This window comes from Oncorhynchus nerka, linkage group LG7 (assembly GCF_034236695.1).
Source record: "Oncorhynchus nerka isolate Pitt River linkage group LG7, Oner_Uvic_2.0, whole genome shotgun sequence".
Taxonomy (NCBI): domain Eukaryota; kingdom Metazoa; phylum Chordata; class Actinopteri; order Salmoniformes; family Salmonidae; genus Oncorhynchus; species Oncorhynchus nerka.
The window spans coordinates 87,785,105-87,807,623 of record NC_088402.1 but is presented as its reverse complement, the minus strand read 5'-3'; positions in this window follow the sequence as shown (position 1 = coordinate 87,807,623).

Below are 22,519 nucleotides of genomic sequence, written 5' to 3'. Positions count from 1 at the left end.
GTAGTAATGATGATGGTAGTGGTATAATGATGGTATGTGGTAGTATAATGATGGTAGTAGTAATAATGATGGTAGTGGTAATGATGATGGTAGTAGTAATAATGATGGTAGTGGTAATAATGATGATGGTAGTAGTAGTAATAATGATGGTAGTAGTAATAATGATGGTAGTGGTAATATAATGATGGTAGTGGTTATAATGATGGTAGTAGTAGTAATAATGATGGTAGTGGTAATAATGATGTAGTAGTAGTAATATGATGGTAGTAGTAGTAATGATGATGGTAGTGTAGTAATAATGATGGTAGTGGTAGTAGTAATAATGATGGTAGTAGTAATAATGATGGTAGTAGTAGTAATGATGGTAGTAGTAGTAATGATGATGTAGTAGTAGTAATGATGATGGTAGTAGTAGTAATGATGATGGTAGTGGTTATAATGATGGTAGTGTAGTAATAATGATGGTAGTGGTAAGTAATGATGGTAAGTAATGATGATAGTAGTAGTAATGATGATGGTAGTAGTAATAATGATGGTAGTAGTAGTATGATGATGGTAGTAGTAATAATGATGATGGTAGTAGTAATGATGATGGTAGTAAGTAATGATGGTAGTAGTAATGATGATGGTAGTAGTAGTAATAATGATGGTAGTGGTAATATGATGATGGTAGTGTAGTAATGATGATGGTAGTGTAGTAATAATGATGGTGGTAGTAGTAGTAATGATGATGGTAGTAGTAGTAATGATGTAGTGGTTATAATGATGATGGTAGTAGTAATAATGATGGTAGTAGTAGTATAATGATGATGGTAGTAGTAGTAGATGATGTGGTAGTAGTAATGATGATGGTAGTTGTAGTGATGATGATGGTAGTAGTAGTAATAATGATGGTAGTAGTTGTAATGATGGTAGTAGTAGTGATTATGATGGTAGTAGTAGTGATGATGGTAGTAGTAGTGATGATGGTAGTAGTAGTAATGATGATGGTAGTAGTAGTGATGATGGTAGTAGTAGTAATGATGATGGTAGTAGTAGTAATAATGATGGTAGTGTAGTAATGATGATGGTAGTAGTAGTAATAATGATGGTAGTAGTAGTAATGATGATGGTAGTAGTAGTAATGATGATGGTAGTAGTAGTAATAATGATGGTAGTAGTAGTAATGATGATGGTAGTAGTAGTAATAATGATGGTAGTAGTAATGATGATGGTAGTAGTAGTAATAATGATGGTAGTAGTAGTAATGATGATGGTAGTAGTAATAATGATGGTAGTAGTAATGATGATGGTAGTTGTAGTAATGATGGTGGTAGTAGTAATAATGATGGTAGTGGTAATAATGATGGTAGTGGTAATAATGATGGTAGTAGTAGTAATAATGATGGTAGTAGTAGTAGTAATGATGATAGTAGTAGTAATAATGATGGTAGTAGTAGTATGATGATGGTAGTGTAGTAATAATGATGGTAGTGGTAATATGATGATGGTAGTAGTAATATGATGATGGTAGTGGTAATAATGATGGTAGTGGTAATAATGATGGTAGTAGTAGTAATAATGATGGTAGTGTAGTAATAATGATGGTAGTAGTAATAATGATGGTAGTGGTAGTAATAATGATGGTAGTGGTTATAATGATGGTAGTAGTAATAATGATGGTAGTAGTAATAATAATGATGGTAGTAGTAGTAGTAATAATGATGGTAGTGTAGTAATAATGATGGTAGTAGTTATAATGATGGTAGTGGTTATAATGATGGTAGTAGTAATAATGATGGTAGTAGTAATAATGATGGTAGTAGTAATAATGATGGTAGTGTTAATAATGATGGTAGTGGTAGTAGTAATAATGATGGTAGTAGTAATAATGATGGTAGTGGTAATAATGATGGTAGTAGTAATAATGATGGTAGTGGATATAATGATGGTAGTGGTAATAATGATGGTAGTGGTAATAATGATGGTAGTGGTAATAATGATGGTAGTGGTAATAATGATGGTAGTAGTAATAATGATGGTAGTAGTAATGATGATGGTAGTAGTAATAATGATGGTAGTAGTAATAATGATGGTAGTGGTAATAATGATGATGGTAGTAGTAGTAGGAATAATGATGGTAGTGGTAATAATGATGATGGTAGTAGTAGTAGGAATAATGATGGTAGTGGTAATAATGATGGTAGTGGTAATAATGATGGTAGTGGTAATAATAATGATGGTAGTAGTAGTAGGAATAATGATGGTAGTAGTAATAATGATGGTAGTGGTAATAATGATGGTAGTGGTTATAATGATGGTAGTGGTAATAATGATGATGGTAGTAGTAGTAGGAATAATGATGGTAGTAGTAATAATGATGGTAGTGGTTATAATGATGGTAGTGGTAATAATGATGGTAGTGGTAATAATGATGGTAGTGGTAATAATGATGGTAGTGGTAATAATGATGATGGTAGTAGTAATAATGATGATGGTAGTAGTAATAATGATGGTAGTGGTAATAATGATGGTAGTGGTAATAATGATGGTAGTGGTAATAATGATGATGGTAGTAGGAATAATGATGATGGTAGTGATAGTAGTAATAATGATGGTAGTGGTAATAATGATGGTAGTGGTAATAATGATGGTAGTGGTAATAATGATGATGGTAGTAGTAATAATGATGATGGTAGTGGTAGTAGTAGTAATAATGATGATGGTAGTGGTAGTAGTAGTAATAATGATGATGGTAGTGGTAGTAGTAGTAATAATGATGATGGTAGTAGTAGTAGTAGTAGTAATGATGGTAGTGTTAGTAGTAGTAGTAGTAGTAATAATGATGGTAGTGGTAGTAATAATGATGATGGTAGTAGTAGTAGTAATAATGATGGTAGTAGTAGTAATAATGATGATGGTAGTAGTAGTAGTAGTAATAATGATGATGGTAGTAGTAGTAGTAGTAATGATGGTAGTGTTAGTAGTAGTAGTAGTAGTAATAATGATGGTAGTGGTAATAATGATGATGGTAGTGGTAATAATGATGATGGTAGTGGTAATAATGATGGTAGTAGTAGTAGTAGTAGTAGTAATGATGGTAGTGTTAGTAGTAGTAGTAGTAGTAATAATGATGGTAGTGTTAGTAGTAGTAGTAGTAGTAATAATGATGGTAGTAGTAGTAATAATGATGGTAGTAGTCGTAGTATTAATGATGGTAGTGGTAGTAGTAGTAGTAGTAGTAGTATTAATGATGGTAGTAGTAGTAGTAGTAGTAGTAGTAGTAGTAGTAGTAGTAGTAATAATGATGGTAGTAGTAGTAATGATGATGGTAGTAGTAGTAATGATGATGGTAGTAGTAGTAATGATGATGGTAGTAGTAGTAGTAATGATGGTAGTGGTAATAATGATGGTAGTAGTAGTAATAATGATGGTAGTAGTAATAATGATGGTGGTAGTAGTAATGATGGTGGTAGTAGTAGTAATAATAATGATGGTAGTAGTAGTAGTAATAATGATGGTAGTAGTAATAATGATGGTAGTGGTAATAATGATGGTAGTGGTAATAATGATGATGGCAGTAGTAGTAGTAATAATGATAGTAGTGGTAATAATGATGGTAGTGGTTATAATGATGGTAGTGGTTATAATGATGGTAGTAGTAATAATGATGGTAGTGGTAATAATGATGGTAGTAGTAATAATGATGGTAGTGTTAATAATGATGGTAGTGGTAGTAGTAATAATGATGGTAGTAGTAATAATGATGGTAGTGGTAATAATGATGGTAGTGGTAATAATGATGGTAGTAGTAATAATGATGGTAGTGGTTATAATGATGGTAGTGGTAATAATGATGGTAGTGGTAATAATGATGGTAGTAAGAATAATGATGGTAGTAGTAATGATGATGGTAGTAGTAATAATGATGGTAGTGGTAATAATGATGATGGTAGTAGTAGTAGGAGTAATGATGGTAGTGGTAATAATGATGATGGTAGTAGTAGTAGGAATAATGATGGTAGTAGGAATAATGATGGTAGTGGTAATAATGATGGTAGTGGTAATAATTATGGTAGTGGTAATAATAATGATGGTAGTAGTAGTAGGAATAATGATGGTAGTAGTAATAATGATGGTAGTGGTTATAATGATGGTAGTGGTAATAATGATGGTAGTGGTTATAATGATGGTAGTAGTAGTAGGAATAATGATGGTAGTAGTAATAATGATGAGTAGTGGTTATAATGATGGTAGTGGTAATAATGATGGTAGTGGTTATAATGATGGTAGTGGTAATAATGATGGTAGTGGTAATAATGATGGTAGTGGTAATAATGATGGTAGTGGTAATAATGACGATGGTAGTAGTAGTAGGAATAATGATGGTAGTAGTAATAATGATGGTAGTGGTTATAATGATGGTAGTGGTAATAATGATGGTAGTGGTTATAATGATGGTAGTGGTAATAATGATGGTAGTGGTAATAATGATGGTAGTGGTAATAATGACGATGGTAGTAGTAGTAGGAATAATGATGGTAGTAGTAATAATGATGGTAGTGGTAATAATGATGGTAGTGGTAATAATGATGGTAGTGGTAATAATAATGATGGTAGTGGTAGTAGTAATAATGATGGTAGTGGTAATAATGATGGTAGTGGTAATAATGATGGTAGTGGTAATAATGATGGTAGTGGTAATAATGATGGTAGTGGTAATAATGATGGTAGTAGTAATAATGATGGTAGTGGTAATAATGATGATGGTAGTGGTAATAATGATGGTAGTGGTAATAATAATGATGGTTGTCACGCCCTGGTCAAAGTATTTTGTGTTTATCTTCATTTATTTGGTCAGGCCAGGGTGTGAAATGGGTTTTTGTATGTGGTGTGTATGTATTGGGATTGTAGCTTTGTGGGGTGTTCCAGTTAAGTCTATGGCTGTCTGAAGTGGTTCTCAATCAGAGGCAGGTGTTTATCGTTGTCTCTGATTGGGAACCATATTTAGACAACCATATTCTTTGTGTGTTTCGTGGGTGATTGTCCTTAGTGTCTTGATGTCCTTGTTCTGTGTGTATGTGCACCAGTATTAGGCTGTTTCGGTTTTCGTTACATTTATTGTTTTGTAGTGTTTGTATTTAGATTCGTGTTACGTTAGTTGAATAAACATGGATCGCAATCTACACGCTGCATTTTGGTCCGACTCTCCTTCACCACAAGAGAACCGTTACAGAATCACCCACCACAGGACCAAGCAGCGTGTCAACAGGCAGGAACCGCAGGAGAAGCAACAAAGGCAGCAACAAAGGCAGCAACAGCGGCGCAATGAGGATTGGACATGGGACGATATATTGGATGGCAAGGGTTGCTACACATGGGAGGAGATCCTGGCGGGAAGGGATCGCCTTCCATGGGAACAGGTGGAGGCAGCGAGGAGAGCAGAGGCAGCCGGAGAGAGGAGCCGGCGATATGAGGGAACACGGTTGGCAAGGAAGCCCGGGAGTCAGCCCCAAAAATGTATTGGGTGGGGGCTCACAGGGAGTATGGCTACGCCAGGTACGAGACCTTCGCAAACTCCCTGTGCTTACCGGGGGGCTAGAGAGACCGGGCAGGCACCGTGTTATGCTGTGGTGCGCACGGTGTCTCCAGTGCGGGTGCATAGCCCGGTGCGGTATATTCCAGCTCCGCGTATCGGCCGGGCTAGATTGAGCGTCGAGCCAAATGCCATGAAGCCGGCTCTACGCATCTGGTCCCCAGTGCGTCTCCTTGGGCCGGCTTACATGGCACCAGCCTTGCGCTTGGAGTCTCCGGTTCGCCTGCATAGCCCAGTGCGGGCTATTCCACCTCGCCGCACTGGCAGGGCGACTGAGAGCATTCAACCGGGTAAGGTTGGGCAGGCTCGGTGCTCAAGAGCTCCAGTGCGCCTGCACGGTCCGGTCTATCCAGTACCACCTCCACACCCCAGCCCTCCGGTAGCAGCTCCCCGCACCAGGCTTCCTGTGCGTGTTCTCGGTCCAGTCCCACCAGTGCCAGCACCACGCATCAGGCCTACAGTGCGCCTCGCCTCTCCAGCGCTGCCGGAGTCTCCCGCATGTTCAGCGCAGCCAGTCTACATGGAGCTGCTAGTCTGCATGAAGCAGCCAGAGCTGCCAGTCTGCATGGAGCAGCCAGAGCTGCCAGTCTGCATGGAGCAGCCAGAGCTGCCAGTCTGCATGGAGCAGCCAGAGCTGCCAGTCTGCATGGAGCAGCCAGAGCTGCCAGTCTGCATGGAGCAGCCAGAGCTGCCAGTCTGCATGGAGCAGCCAGAGCTGTCAGTCTGCAAGGAGCTGCCAGTCTGCAAGGAGCTGCCAGTCTGCAAGGAGCTGCCAGTCTGCACGGAGCTGCCAGTCTGCACGGAGCCGCCAGAGCTGCCAGTCTGTAAGAAGCCGCCAGAGCTGCCAGCCTACATGGAGCAGCCAGAGCCGCCAGTCAGCGTGGAGCAGCCAGAGCCGCCAGTCAGCATGGAGCAGCCAGATCCGTCAGTCTGCCAGGATCCGCCAGTCAGCCAGACTCTTCCAGATCCGCCAGTCAGCCAGACTCTTCCAGATCCGCCAGTCAGCCAGACTCTTCCAGATCCGCCAGTCAGCCAGACTCTTCCAGATCCGCCAGTCAGCCGGACTCTTCCAGATCCGCCAGTCAACCGGACTCTTCCAGATCCGCCAGTCAACCGGACTCTTCCAGATCCGCCAGTCGGCCGGGATCTGCCAGAACTGCCAGTAGTAGGCCATGATGATCCGCCAGTAGTAGTAAGGATCCGCCAGTAGTAGTAATGCCATGGATCTGCCAGATCCGCCAGTCGGCCAGGATCCGCCAGTCGGCCAGGATCCGCCAGTCGGCCAGGATCTGCCAGATCCGCCAGTCAGCCAGGATCCGCCAGTCAGCCAGGATCCGCCAGTCGGCCAGGATCCGCCAGTCAGCCAGGATCTGCCAGATCCGCCAGTCAGCCAGGATCCGCCAGTCAGCCAGGATCCGCCAGTCAGCCAGGATCTGCCAGTCAGCCAGGATCAGCCAGATCCGCCAGTCGGCCAGGATCCGCCAGTCAGCCAGGATCTGCCAGATCCGCCAGTCAGCCAGGATCCGCCAGTCAGCCAGGATCCGCCAGTCGGCCAGGATCCGCCAGTCGGCCAGGATCTGCCAGATCCGCCAGGATCTGCCGAAACCACCAGCCAGCCAGGATCTGGTAGATCCATCAACCTGCCTGAGCTTCCTCTCACTCCTGAGCTTCCTCACAGTCCCGAGCTTCCCCTCAGTCCCGAGCTTCCCCTCAGTCCCGATCTGCTCCTCAGTCCAGTGGGGTTCTGGGTGAGGACTACTAGGCCATGGTCGGCGGTGAGGGTGGATTATCCAAGGACACGAGGAGGAGGGACTAAGACAGTGTTTGATGTGGAGTCCACGTGATGGTAGCGCCGCCACCATGGACAGACGCCCACCCGGACCCTCCCTATTGTTTTGAGGTGATGGTAGTAGAGTCCGATGATTAGGGGGGTTCTGTCATGCCCTGGTAGTAGAAGTATTTTGTGTTTATCTTCATTTATTTGGTCAGGCCATGGGTGTGACATGGGTTTTTGTATGTGGTGTGTATGTATTGGGATTGTAGCTTAGTGATGGGTGTTCTAGTTAAGTCTATGGCTGTCTGAAGTGGTTCTCAATCAGAGGCAGGTGTTTATCGTTGTCTCTGATTGGGAACCATATTTAGACAACCATATTCTTTCTGTGTTTAGTAGTGGGTGATTGTCCTTAGTGTCTTGATGTCCTTGTTCTGTGTGTATGTGCACCAGTATTAGGCTGTTTGATGTTTTTTCGTTACTTTTATTGTTTTGTAGTGTTTGTATTTAGATTCGTGTTACGTTAGTTGAATAAACATGGATCGCAATCTACACGCTGCATTTTGGTCCGACTCTCCTTCACCACAAGAGAACAGTCACAGATGGTAGTGGTAATAATGATGGTAGTGGTAATAATGATAGTAGTGGTAATAATGATGGTAGTGGTAATAATGATGGTAGTGGTAATAATGATGGTAGTGGTTATAATGATGGTAGTGGTAATAATAATGATGATGGTAATAATAATGATGGTAGTGGTTATAATGATGGTAGTGGTAATAATGATGGTAGTGGTAATAATGATGATGGTAGTGGTAATAATGATGGTAGTGGTAATAATAATGATGATGGTAATAATGATGATGGTAGTGGTAATAATGATGGTAGTGGTAATAATGATGGTAGTGGTAATAATGATGGTAGTGGTAATAATGATGATGGTAGTGGTAATAATGATGATAGTGGTAATAATAATGATGATGGTAATAATGATGATGGTAGTGGTAATAATGATGGTAGTGGTAATAATGATGGTAGTAGTAATAATAATGATGATGGTAATAATAATGATGGTAGTGGTTATAATGATGGTAGTGGTAATAATGATGGTGGTAGTGGTAATAATGATGGTGGTAGTAGTAATAATGGTGGTAGTAGTAGTAGTAATAATGATGGTAGTGGTAGTGGTAATAATGATGGTAGTGGTAGTGGTAATAATGATGGTAGTAGTAATAATGATGGTGGTAGTAGTAATGATGATGGTGGTAGTAGTAGTAATAATGATGGTGGTAGTAGTAGTAGTAATAATGATGGTAGTAGTAGTAGTAATAATGATGGTAGTAGTAGTAGTAGTAATAATGATGGTAGTGGTAATAATGATGGTAGTAGTAGTAATGATGGTAGTGGTAATAATGATGGTAGTGGTAATAATGATGGTAGTGGTAATAATAGTAGTGGTAATGATGATGGTAGTGGTAATAATGATGGTAGTGGTAATAATGATGGTAGTGGTAATAATGATGGTAGTGGTAATATGATGGTAGTGGTAATGATGATGGTAGTGGTAATAATGATGGTAGTGGTAATAATGATGGTAGTGGTAATAATGATGGTAGTGGTAATAATGATGGTAGTGGTAATAATAGTAGTAGTAATGATGATGGAAGTCATTACTGTGAGACTTTAAAACTCTGTAAATGTACACTCAGCACCAAAAACAGTACCACAGCAAGCTGCTGACACTAATTGAGGAGTCCATAAACACAAACAACTTCTGGCAAAATGTGAAAAAAAAAAGAAATCGAAACGAGGAATTAGCGATACAAAATGGTGACATATGGACAATCCATTTTAAAACACTCTACAACACCGTTCAAATTGACACAAACGCAGAACAACGCCAAATTCATTGGACTCCCCAATTACTGACCAGGAGCTCTATAAGAAACTTCAGGCTCTCAAATTTAAAAAGCATGCGGACCTGATGGCATCCTAAATTAGGTGCTCAAACTCACTAGTACAAAATGTCAGTTGGCTATATTAAAACTGTTTAATTTGATCCTGAGTGTAGGTTATTTCCCTGACATCAAGAATCAAGGACTCATAAATAACCCCAATCTTTAAGAACGGAGACAAAATTGACCCTAACAATTACAGAGGCATTTGTGTGAACAGTAACCTGGGGAAGGTTTTCTGCAGTATTATAAATGTAAGAGTTCTAAACTTCCTTAATATGCACAGTGTCTTGAGTAAAAGGCTAATTGGATTTATACCAAAACATCGCACGACTGATCATATTTACACCCTACACACCCTGATAGATAAACATGTCCACCATAATAATACCAAAATATACGCTTGCTTTATCGATTTCCAAAAAGCATTTGATTCTATTTGGCATACAGGAATCAAATAGAATCAAATGCTTTTTGGAAATCGATAAAGCAAGCGTATATTTTGGTATTATTATGGTGGACATGTTTATCTATCAGGGTGTGTAGGGTGTAAATATGATCAGTCGTGCGATGTTTTGGTATAAATCCAATTAGCCTTTTACTCAAGACACTGTGCATATTAAGGAAGTTTAGAACTCCTATTCTACAAAGTTATTGAAAGTGGGGGGAAAACCTATGACATAATTAAATCAATGTATACTCACAATACGTGCAGCATTAACATTGGCAAGAAAATAACAGAATTCTTTAACCAGGGGCGGGGCCTTCGCCAGGGTTGCAAGCTGAGCCCTGTACTCTTCAATTTTTACATCAACAAATTGGCCACTATTCTAGAAAAATCCTCTGGTGTTAGTCTCCACAATTCAGAGATTAAATGCCTACTCTTCGCAGATGAACTATGCCTGCTGTCACCCACAGTACATGGCCTACAGCAGAGCCTGGACCTGCTAGAGCAGTAGTGCCAGACCTGGGCCCAAAAAGACTAAAATAATGATTTTCCAGAGAAGATCCAGATCTCAGGGAATTAGACCAAAGTTCTCAATTGGTACAAAATATATAGAGTACTGCACACACTACAATTACTTAGGTTTAAAAATAAGCTCAACTGGACACCTTAATGAGGCAGTGAATGAACTGAGAGAGAAAGCACGCAGGGCATTCTACACCATTAAAAACAAATTCAAAATGAAATACCTATTAAAATTTGGCTAAAACTAATTGAATGTGTCATTGAACCAATTGCACTTTATGGCAGCGAGTTGTGGGGTCCACTTGCAAAACAAGATTTCACCAAATGGGACAAACACCCCATTGAAATCCTGCATGCAGAGTTCTGTAAGATTCTCCTACATGTCCAGAGGAAAACTACAAACACTGCATTCAGGGCAGAATTAGGCCAATATCCATCAATAATAAAAACTCAAAAAAGAGCAATTATGTTTTGGAAACATCTAAAATACAGTGACCTCCTCTCATATCATTACCAAGCCCTGCAATGCCAAGAGCTGAGCAAAGAAAAGAGTCCCCACATCCAGCTGGTCCTGGGGCTGAGTTCACAAACCTGTTCTACTAACACACTGAAGCCTCAGGACCAGAACATCCAATCAATCAGAATAAACCAAATTACAACACAGTCAAAACAAAACTACATTGCTTATTGGGAAACACAAGCACAAACACAAAGCAAAATGCAGTGTTATCGACAGCACACCGTGACCATGGTTACTGATCAAAACCTTAGAAAAACCATGACAAAGTACAGGCTCAGTGAGCACAGCCTTGCCATTGAGAAGGGTAGACACAAGAAAACCTGGCTCCCTGTAGAGGAAAGGCTGTGCAACCACCGCACAACAGCAGAACCTGAGACAGAGATGCATTTCCTGACAAAAAATGTAAAAAATATAAAACAATTAGAGACTGTCATTTCCCCAAATTTGAAACCCTTATTCAAGGTTTCAAAGACCTCTCTGATGAGAGTAGGCTACTCATCCTGTTGGGGGAGGATGCAGAGAGCTGTGGGTTGGCAGCACACTACATTGCTGCCTGCATTAAGATGAGGGACAGTGTCTGACAGACCAATCAACCTGCACATGTCCTCTTCTGTATGCTTATTGTTGTTGTTCAATGTGTTGGTTATTTTGACCCTTGGTTATTGTTGTTGTCCCGTTGACCACTTTGATTCTTATTATTTTCATATTGTAAATATCAAAAGTAAGCATTTGGCAGTATGTACTTTGTAACGTAATGCCAATAAAGCGAATTGAAAAATGAGAGAGAGAGAGAGAGAGAGAGAGAATTGTTTAATTTCATCACCAGGCTTCTATTGAAACCATTCATTTCACTTCAAAAGCAATATTGTAAATTATGTATATTGGTTGTGGAGCTGGAATTAAACACGATGGAGTGGAGTAGTGTGTGAGTTCATTTCCCTCCTGAGGGTGAGGAAAAGAGAGAAGAGAGAGAGAGAGAGAGAGAGAAACAGACAGACAGACAGACAGACAGACAGACAGACAGACAGACAGACAGACAGACAGACAGACAGAGAGAAAGAGAGAAAAAGAAAGATACAGAAATTAAGAGAGAATGAGAAAGAGACAGAGACAGAGAGAAAGAGAGAGAGAGAGAAATTGTCACACCCTGACCTTAGTTATCTTTGTTTACTTTATTATTTTGGTTAGGTCAGGGTGTGACGAGGGTGGTATGTGTGTTTTTGGATTATCTAGGGTTTTTTGTATATCAATGGAGTTTTGGAATTGTCTAGGTAAATGTAGGTCTATGGTGGCCTGAATTGGTTCCAGCTGTTTATCGTTGTCTCTGATTGAGGATCCTATTTAGGTTGCCATTTTCCATTTTGGTGGGTTATTGTGTATGTGTAGTTGCATGTCAGCACTATTTGTTTATAGCGGCACGTTAGTTTATTTAGTGTTCTTCGTTTTATTAAAAGAAGAATGTATTCCAACCCCGCTGCGCCTTGGTCTCCTCGTTACGACGAACGTGACAGAAATAGAGAGAGAGAGAAAGAAAGTGTGTCTAAACTCTGGTGTCCAAACACCCAGCGCGCCCTAGACCTTCTGTCTGAGGACCTACAAGGTTCACCCAGCCACATGATAATACACCCAGCGCACCCTAGACCTTCTGTCTGAGGACCTACTAGGTTCACCCAGCCACATGATAATACACCCAGCGCACCCTAGACCTTCTGTCTGAGGACCTACTAGGTTCACCCAGCCACATGATAATACACCCAGCGCACCCTAGACCTTCTGTCTGAGGACCTACAAGGTTCACCCAGCCACATGATAATACACCCAGCGCACCCTAGACCTTCTGTCTGAGGACCACCTAGGGTCACCCAGCCACATGATAATACACCCAGCGAACCCTAGACCTTCTGTCTGAGGACCACCTAGGATCACCCAGCCACATGATAATACACCCAGCGAACCCTAGACCTTCTGTCTGAGGACCACCTAGGGTCACCCAGCCACATGATAATACACCCAGCGCGCCCTAGACCTTCTGTTTGAGGACCACCTAGGGTCACCCAGCCACATGATAATACACCCAGCGCGCCCTTGACCTTCTGTCTGAGGACCAACTAGGGTCAACCAGCCACATGATAATACACCCAGCGAACCCTAGACCTTCTGTCTGAGGACCTACTAGGGTCACCCAGCCACATGATAATACACCCAGCGAACCCTAGACCTTCTGTCTGAGGACCTACTAGGGTCACCCAGCCACATGATAATACACCCAGCGCACCCTAGACCTTCTGTCTGAGGACCAACTAGGGTCACCCAGCCACATGATAATACACCCAGCGCACCCTAGACCTTCTGTCTGAGGACCTACTAGGGTCACCCAGCCACATAATAATACACCCAGCGCAACCTAGACCTTCTGTCTGAGGACCTACTAGGTTCACCCAGCCACATGATAATACACCCAGGCACAAACGACCTGAGAACACAGCAGGAAAGGGTGGCCACAGCACTGAAGGGAGTGATTGAAAAGCTTCTTCTACTTTCCCCTATGCACAAGTGGTTATACTATCACGAAAAGACTTCCACCCTGCTACCATACAGCGGGTAAACGCAAGTATTTCCCGTGACTGTGCCACTAAACCAAATGTTTTCCTGGCCCACCACTCCACCCTGGACTTGAATAGCCTCTATGAACAGGTCCACCCATACAAGGCAGCAGTGCCCACCTTTGCCCTGACTCTAAAGGACATCCGTCTCAAACGCAGCCCCAACACTTCACACAGGAGCAACAGATCAATAGACACCACGCCCAGACCTGCAGGACCTCCCCTTGGACCTACACATAGAGGACCCACACTGAGAGGACCTACATCCAGACCACAACAATACCAGCCACATCCACATCCACACCCCCCCCCCCCAAGTCAACCACGCCCACACCCCATTTAGGCCCCTCAGATCAGACCTATGACCTACCTACACATAGAGACCTACCTTCATCAAAGAAATCGGAAATATAGACATTGTCATCCCACAAGAAACCTGGTATAGAGGAGACGGACCCACTGGTTACCCTCTAGGTTACAGAGAGCTGGTAGTTCCTACCAGGTGTGAAACAGGGAAGGGACTTAGGGGGTATGCTAATATCTCTATAGAGCAGACCTAACTCACTCCATTAAATTCATCAAAACAGGAACATTTTACATTTGGCTGGAAATGATCTTAACAGAGAAAAATGTCCTCCTGTGTGTTACCTATATCCCCCCCACTAGAATCCCCATACTTTAATGAAGACAGCTTCTCTATCCAGGAGGGGGAAATCAATCATTTCCAGGCCCAGGGACATTAGTCTGTGGCGACCTAAATGCCAGAACCAGACAAGAACCGGACACCTTCAGCACACAGGGGGACAAACACCTACCTGGAGGTAACAGCATTCCCTCCCCCATATGCCCCCCTAGGCACAACTATGACAACATAACCAACAAAAACGGGTCACAACTCCTACAGCTCTGTCGCACGCTGGGTATGTACATAATCAATGGTAGGCTTCGAGGGGACTCCTATGTTAGGTACACATATAGCTCATCTCTTGGCAGTAGTACTGTAGACTACTTTATCACTGACCTCAACCCAGAGTCTCTCAGAGCGTTCACAGTCACCCCACTGACAACCCTATCAGACCTCAGCAAAATCACAGTCTACTTGAACAGAGCAATACTCAATCATGAGGCATCAAAGTCAAAGGAACTGAGTAATATTAAGAAATACTATAGATGGAAGGAATGCAGTTTGGAAACCTACCAAAAAACAACTAGACAACAACAAATTCAATCCCTTTTAGACAACTTCCTGGACAAAACGTTCCACTGCAATAGTGAAGGTGTAAACTTGGCAGTCGAAAACCTAAACAGTATATCTGACCTCTCAGCTTCCCTATCAAATCTAAAAATCTCAAATAGAAAACCGAAGAAAATGAAGAACAATGACAAATAGTTTAATGAAGAATGCAAAAACCGGAGGAAGAAATTGAGAAATCTATCCAACCAAAATCATAGAGACCCAGAAAACCTGAGTCTACACCTTCACTGTGGTGAATCACTAAAACAATACAGAAATACACTATAGAAAAGAAGGAACAGCACATCAGAAGTCAGCTCAATGTATTTGAAGAATCCATAGACTCTAACCACTTCTGGGAAAATTGTAAAACACTAAACAAACAACAACACGAAGAATTATCTATCCAAAATGGAGATGTATGGGTAAACCACTTCTCCAATCTTTTTTGGCTCTATAGCAAAGAACAAACTGCAAAAACATATACATGATCAAATACAAATCTTAGAATCAACTATTAAAGAGTACCAGAACCTACTGGATTCTCCAATTACCTTGAATGAGCTACAGGACAAAATAAAAACCCTCCAAACCCAAAAATGCATGTACGCAACAGCCATTCCCACGCACCTATACAGACACACACGTGCAGACATGCGCGCTGCCTTGCTCTGTTGATCGTTGCGAACAGAGAGCAGGGTGTTTGTAGAGAGCACCGTCGCTTATCTTCTAGTGTAGCTAACGACTCGATCAGACCCACAGCGTTAAAAAACGCTGCGACATACTTTCTACGGTCAAACTTTTTCGTGATGCAATCCAACATTTTTTTTTACTGGATATTTGTTCCAACGACAATATTCACCTTCTGCTACTATTTCTGTGAAATCTACACAAACCATTTGCTGCATGCGTTGGATAAATCCAATGTGTGGGAAATAAGCAGAACACAGAACGCACACTCCAACTGCCTCTGCTAACGTAATGCTGCAGAGCAAACGCAACGTTCCATTGGAATTGAATGTACTTCTGGTGTTTCCGAAACCCGAAACGAGGCCGTCGGTGTGTGACCGAGGTGTAATCTACTGCAGCACCATCTCCATCAACATAATATAACTCATTGTGTCATTCACAAATGAATGAGCAGATATTTTTAGGTCCAAGGCTCCAAGGCGTGATGTGATGTGTTATATGCTGGGTTAAGAATCCCATTTGATTCCCCCCATCTGATGTGATTAACTCAGTTCATTAGACTTGGTAAAGAAGACATAGTAGGCTAATGGAAGCAGCACATGGCAGCAGGAGGCAGGAGAATGTGGGGTGTCACTTAGCTATTTTAAGATGAATGTACTGTAAGAATGTACAACTTAGAGGAGAGGGTAAAGCAGGCAGACAGGAGAGGAGAGGAGAGGAGAGGAGAGGGGAGGGGAGGGGAGGAGAGGAGAGGGAGGAGAGGAGAGGAGAGGAGAGGAGAGGAGAGGAGAGGAGAGGAGAGGAGAGGAGAGGAGAGGAGGCAGGCAGGAGAGGAGAGGGGGATGCAGTCAGGCCAGAAATATAGGGTTGTCTCAGCTAGCTTTCTTAATAAGATGAATGCACTAACTGTAAGACGTCTGGTAAATAATTACAATTTAAGGAGAGGGGCAGGCAGGAGAGGAGAGGTGAGAGAGAGATTAAGGAGACAGGAGAGGAGAGGGAGATTAAGGAGACGGGAGGGAGGCAGCATGCAGGAGAGGAGAGGAGCGGAGAGGAGAGGAGGAAGGCAGGAGAATGGAGGGGGAGGCTCGAGAGGAGATTGGGAGGCAGGAGAGGAGAGGGGGAGGTAGGAGAGAAGAGGGAGAGGTAGGAGAGGAGAGGGGGAGAGGGAGGCAGGCAGAATTAGTCTATAAATAAATGATGTAATTTGACCACTACCTGTCAGTATAATAGCTGTCTTCAGGCTGCAAACAATTAGTCAGGAATTATTATACACTTTTTCCTTTTCCTCGGGAACGAGCAGCAATCTCTGCTGTAGTCTAGAGCCAGTGTGCGCATGCGTGTGTGTTTGTCAGTACCTTTTCCCATACAGCTGGAAACCTTCTCGCTATAGCTCCTCTACATTACTCTATAGACCTGTACCTCTAACTACATTACCATACAGACCTGTACCTCTAACTCTACATTACTATACCAACCTGTACCTTTAACTCTACATTACCATACAGCTGGTAACCTTCTCGCTATAGCTCCTCTACATTACTCTACAGACCTGTACCTCTAACTACATTACCATACAGACCTGTACCTCTAACTCTACATTACCATACAGACCTGTACCTCTAACTCTACATTACCATACAGACCTGTACCTCTAACACTACATTACCATACAGACCTTTACCTCTCCCTCTACATTACCATACAGACCTGTTCATCTAATTCTACATTACCATACAGGCATGGACCTCTGACTACATTACCATACAGACCTGTACCTCTAACTACATTACCATACAGTCATGTACCTCTAACTCTAAATTACCATACAGACCGGTACCTCTAACTACATTACCATACAGTCATGTACCTCTAACTCTAAATTACCATACAGACCGGTACCTCTAACTACATTACCATACAGTCATGTACCTCTAACTCTAAATTACCATACAGACCTGTACATCTAACTCTACATTACCATACAGACCTGTACATCTAACTCTACATTACCATACAGACCTGTACCTCTAACCCTACATTACCATACAGACCTGTACATCTAACTCTACATTACCATTCAGACCTGTACCTCTAACGCTACATTACCATACAGACCTGTACCTCTAACGCTACATTACCATACAAACCTGTACCTCTAACTACATTACCATGCAGACAGACCTGTACCTCTAACCCTACATTACCATACAGACCTGTACCTCTAACACTACATTACCATACAGACCTTTACCTCTACCTCTACATTACCATACAGACCTGTACCTCTAACACTACATTACCATACAGACCTGTACCTCTAACGCTACATTACCATACACACCGGTATGGTAATGACAAGTGGTACCGGAGTTCCGAGTCTAGGTCCAAAAGGTTCCTTAATAACAGCTTCTATTCCCAGGCCATAAGCCTGCTGAACAGTTAATCAAATGGCCACCTGGACCATTTACATTGACCCCCTCCTCCATTTGTTTTTACACTGCTGCTACTCGCTGTTTATTATCTATTGTCACGAACCGGCTCGAAGTCCGTAACGAAAAGGGAGACAACGTGGAGATTAGGAATAACAAAAATATATTTATTAACTGAAGTAACGTAAATACAATTAACAATGGATGTGTGTAGTCAGTAGTCAGTAGTGTAAGTGAGTGGTTACGTGGATAAATGTGATAATGAGGGGTGTTGAAAGGTACCAACGCAAACAAACAAATAAACAAACAAACAAACAAACAAACAAACAAGCAAACAAACAAAATGGCCACAAAAATGCCACAACCAAAATCTAACAGTGTGTCTGCATGGAGAGAGTCTCCTCAATGAATGGAGAAGAGGTGTATTTATCCCAGGACACACCTGGGCCCAGGTGTTTCCCATTTCTCTGACGACCCTCCCGGCTCCGCACACTGACATCCTATCAAGGAAAACAAGAGCAAAAAGAAAGAATTCGGCAGACAGAGTGGGAGGGTCACTTTACCCCTACCTACATGTACAACTAACCTGACTCAGTACCGGTACACCCTGTATATAGCCTCGTTATTGTTACGTCATTTTATTGTTACGTCATTATATTTTTTACTTTAGTTTATTTAGTAAATATTTTCTTAACTCTATTTCTTTAACTGCGTTATTTCTTAAGGGCTTGTAAGTTAGCGTTTCACGATACCACACCGGCTCTGACGCTCGTCGGATGTGGCAGGGCATGCAAACTATTACAGACTACAAAGGGAAGCACAGCCGAAAGCTGCCCAGTAACAAGAGCCTACCAGATGAGCTAAATAACTTCTATGCTCGCTTCGAGGCAAATAACACTGAAACATGCATGAGATCATCAACTGTTCCGGACGACTGTGCGATCACGCTTTCCGCAGCCCGAAGTGAGTAAGACCTTCGAACAGGTCAACATTCACAAGGCCGCAGGGCCATATGGATTACCAGGACGTGTACTCCGAGCATGCGCTGACCAACTGGCAAGTGTCTTCACTGACATTTTCAACCTCTCCCTGTTTGAGTCTGTAATACCTAAATGTTTCAAGCAGACCACCATAGTCCCTGTGCCCAAGGAAGTGAAGGTAACCTGCCTAAATGATTACCGACCCCTGGCACTCACGTCTGTAGCCATGAAAGGCTGGCCATAGCTCACATTAACACGATTATCCCAGAAACCCTAGACCCACTTCAATTTGATGATGCAATCTCTATTGCACTCCACACTGTCCTTTCAGACCTGGACAAAAGGAACACCTATGTGAGAATGCTATTCATTGACGACAGCTCAGTTTTCAACAACATAGTGCCCTCAAAGCTCATCACTAAGGACCCTGGAACTAAACACCTCCCTCTGCAACTGGATCCTGGACTTCCTGACGGGCCGCCCCCAGGTGGTGAGGGTTGGTAACAACATCTCCACCCCGCTGATCCTCAACACGGGGGCCCCTCAGGGGTGCGTGCTCTGTTCCCTCCTGTACTCCCTGTTCACCCATGACTGCACGACCATGCACGACTCCAACACCATCATTAAGTTTGTCAATGACACAACAGTGCGTAGGCCTGATCACCGACAACGATGAGACAGCCTATAGGGAGGAGGTCAGAGACCTGACCGTGTGGTGGAAGGATAACAACGCCACCATCACCATGATCAAGACAAAGGAGATGATTGTGGACTACAGGAAAAGGAGGACCGAGCATGCTCCCATTCTCACTGACAGGGCTGTAGTGGAGCAGGTTGAGAGCTTCAAGTTCCTTGGTGTCCACATCACCAACAAACTAACATGGTCCAAGCACACCAAGACGGTCGTGAAGTTGGCACGATAAAACCTATCCCCCCCTCAGGAGACTGAAAAGATATGGCATGGGTCCTCAGATCCTCAGAAGGGTTTACAGCTGCACCATCGAGAGCATCTTGATGAGTTGCATCACTGCCTGGTATGGCAACTGCTCGGTCTCCGACCGCAAGGCACTACAGAGGGTAGTGCGTACAGCCCAGTACATCACTGGGGCCAAGCTTCCTGCCATCCAGGACCTCTATACCAGACGGTGTCAGAGGAAGGCCCTAAAAATTGTCAAAGTCTCCAGCCACCCTAGTCATAGACTATGTCAAGTCTAGGTCCAAGAGGCTTCTAAACAGCTTCTACCCCCAAGCCATAAGACTCCTGAACAGCTAATCAAATGGATACCCAGACTATTTGCATCCCCCCCTTGCGTTGCTGCTACTCTCTGTTATTATCTATGCATTGTCACGTTTATAACTCTACCTACATGTACACATTCCCTCAATTACCTGCACATTGACATTGGGAGGGTCACTCACCTTCAACGCAATGCCAACGTGCTCCTGCACATTGACATTGACTCTCTACCGGTACCCCTGTATACAGCCACGCTATTGTTATTTACTGCTGCTCTTTAATTATTTGTTCTTTTTATCTCTTTCTTTTTTTTGTAGGTTGGTTAGGGGTTTGTAAGTAAGCATTTCACTGTAAGGTCTACAGCTGTTGTATTCGGGCGCATTTGACAAATACAATTTTTGATTTGTGTTTAAGGTGTAGCCCTGTTGTACTGTATTTGGAAGTGTTGATTCTGATCTGTTTAGTGTTGTCAGGTAGAACGAACCTTGAGGCGTGTGACTATTCAGTGGACCTAGCGTAGCTAGGGAAGTAGAACTCTACTGGACATGAAAGTAAGGCCCTGAAGGACATGATACTTAATGGATAGTTGATTTTCAGAAGGAGAGGGTGAGATGAGAGTGACCTCAGAGCTGAGTTGAGAGCAATGTGTCGGGAGAGCAATCACCTAAAAGTGCTATTAAAGCTACAGTCTGACATTCGGTCCATCACGGATGAATATCAAGAATTGAAACAGATTCGCAGATCCCAGACTGCACCTTTAATGCCGTAAAGAGATTTTTTTTTAAACTCTCACCACCAAGGCTATTAGAATCTCTCGAATATCCGTGGAGGATGAGAGGAGAGAAGAGAGGACAGTCATAAAGAGAGTGAGAGAGAGAGAGAGAGAGAGAGAGAGAGAGAGAGAGAGGAGAGAGGGGAGAGAGGGTGAGAGGAGAGAAAGACAGAAAAAGAGGAAGAAAGCGATAGTAGGAGAAAGAGAGGAGAGCGAGAGAGAAAGAGAGGAGAGTGAGAGAGAGAGAGAGAGAGAAAGAGAAGAAGAAGGAGGGTGATTGCACCTTTAATGCCATAAATATATATTTTTTAACTCACCACCAAGGCTATTAGAACCTATATCTGTGGAGGGTGAGAGGAGAGAAGAGAGGACAGTCATAAAGAGAGAGAGAGAGACAGAGAGAGAGAGAGACAGAGAGAGAGAGAGACAGAGAGAGAGAGAGAGAGACACAGAGAGAGAGATAGAGACAGAGAGAGACAGAGAGAGATGGAGAGAGAGAGAGACAGAGAGAGAGGAGAGAGAGAAACAGAGACAGCGAGAGAGAGAGAGACAGAGAGGGAGGGCCTTAGCCAACTCACTCACAGTCACACACTTAGCAGCCAAGGAGAAAGAGGAAGGACAGCTGTGAAAACAACAGCTGGAAAAATGAGTCGGAAGTACAGTAGCATTTGGATGCATTTTAATAATGTAGACGATGTTAGAGCACGGTGTAGGAGGAGAAATAGAGGAGCATCAGCAGAAGTCTCAATCTTACTGCCTGTAATATATATACCACACATCACATATAGACTTTACTGTAATATATATAAACCACACATCACATATAGACTTTACTGTAATATATATATACCACACATCACATATAGACTTTACTGTAATATATATATACCACACATCACATATAGACTTTACTGTAATATATATATACCACACATCACATATAGACTTTACTGTAATATATATAAACCACACATCACATATAGACTTTACTGTAATATATATAAACCACACATCACATATAGACTTTACTGTAATATATATATCACACATCACATATAGACTTTACTGTAATATATATATATATACCACACATCACATATAGCCTTTACTGTAATATATATATATATAAACCACACATCACATATATACTTTACTGTAATATATATATACCACACATCACATATAGACTTTACTGTAATATATATATACCACACATCACATATAGACTTTACTGTAATATATATATACCACACATCACATATAGACTTTACTGTAATATATATATATACCACACATCACATATAGACTTTACTGTAATATATATATATATATACCACACATCACATATAGCCTTTACTGTAATATATATATATAAACCACACATCACATATATACTTTACTGTACTATATATATACCACACATCACATATAGACTTTACTGTAATATATATATACCACACATCACATATAGACTTTACTGTAATATATATATACCACACATCACATATAGACTTTACTGTAATATATATATACCACACATCACATATAGACTTTACTGTAATATATATATATACCACACATCACATATAGACTTTACTGTAATATAATCCTTATCTATTTTACAGTTGATTTAGAAATGGAAGTTACAGACCTTTCCCTTTAATCAAAGAGTATCGTTAAAAAGCTGTAATAGACTCTGAAGTGATACTGTAGTGCTGTTTATATTGGATGGGTAACTGTACCCAGGGTATTGTGAATGATGAGACCGCTAATTGAGAAT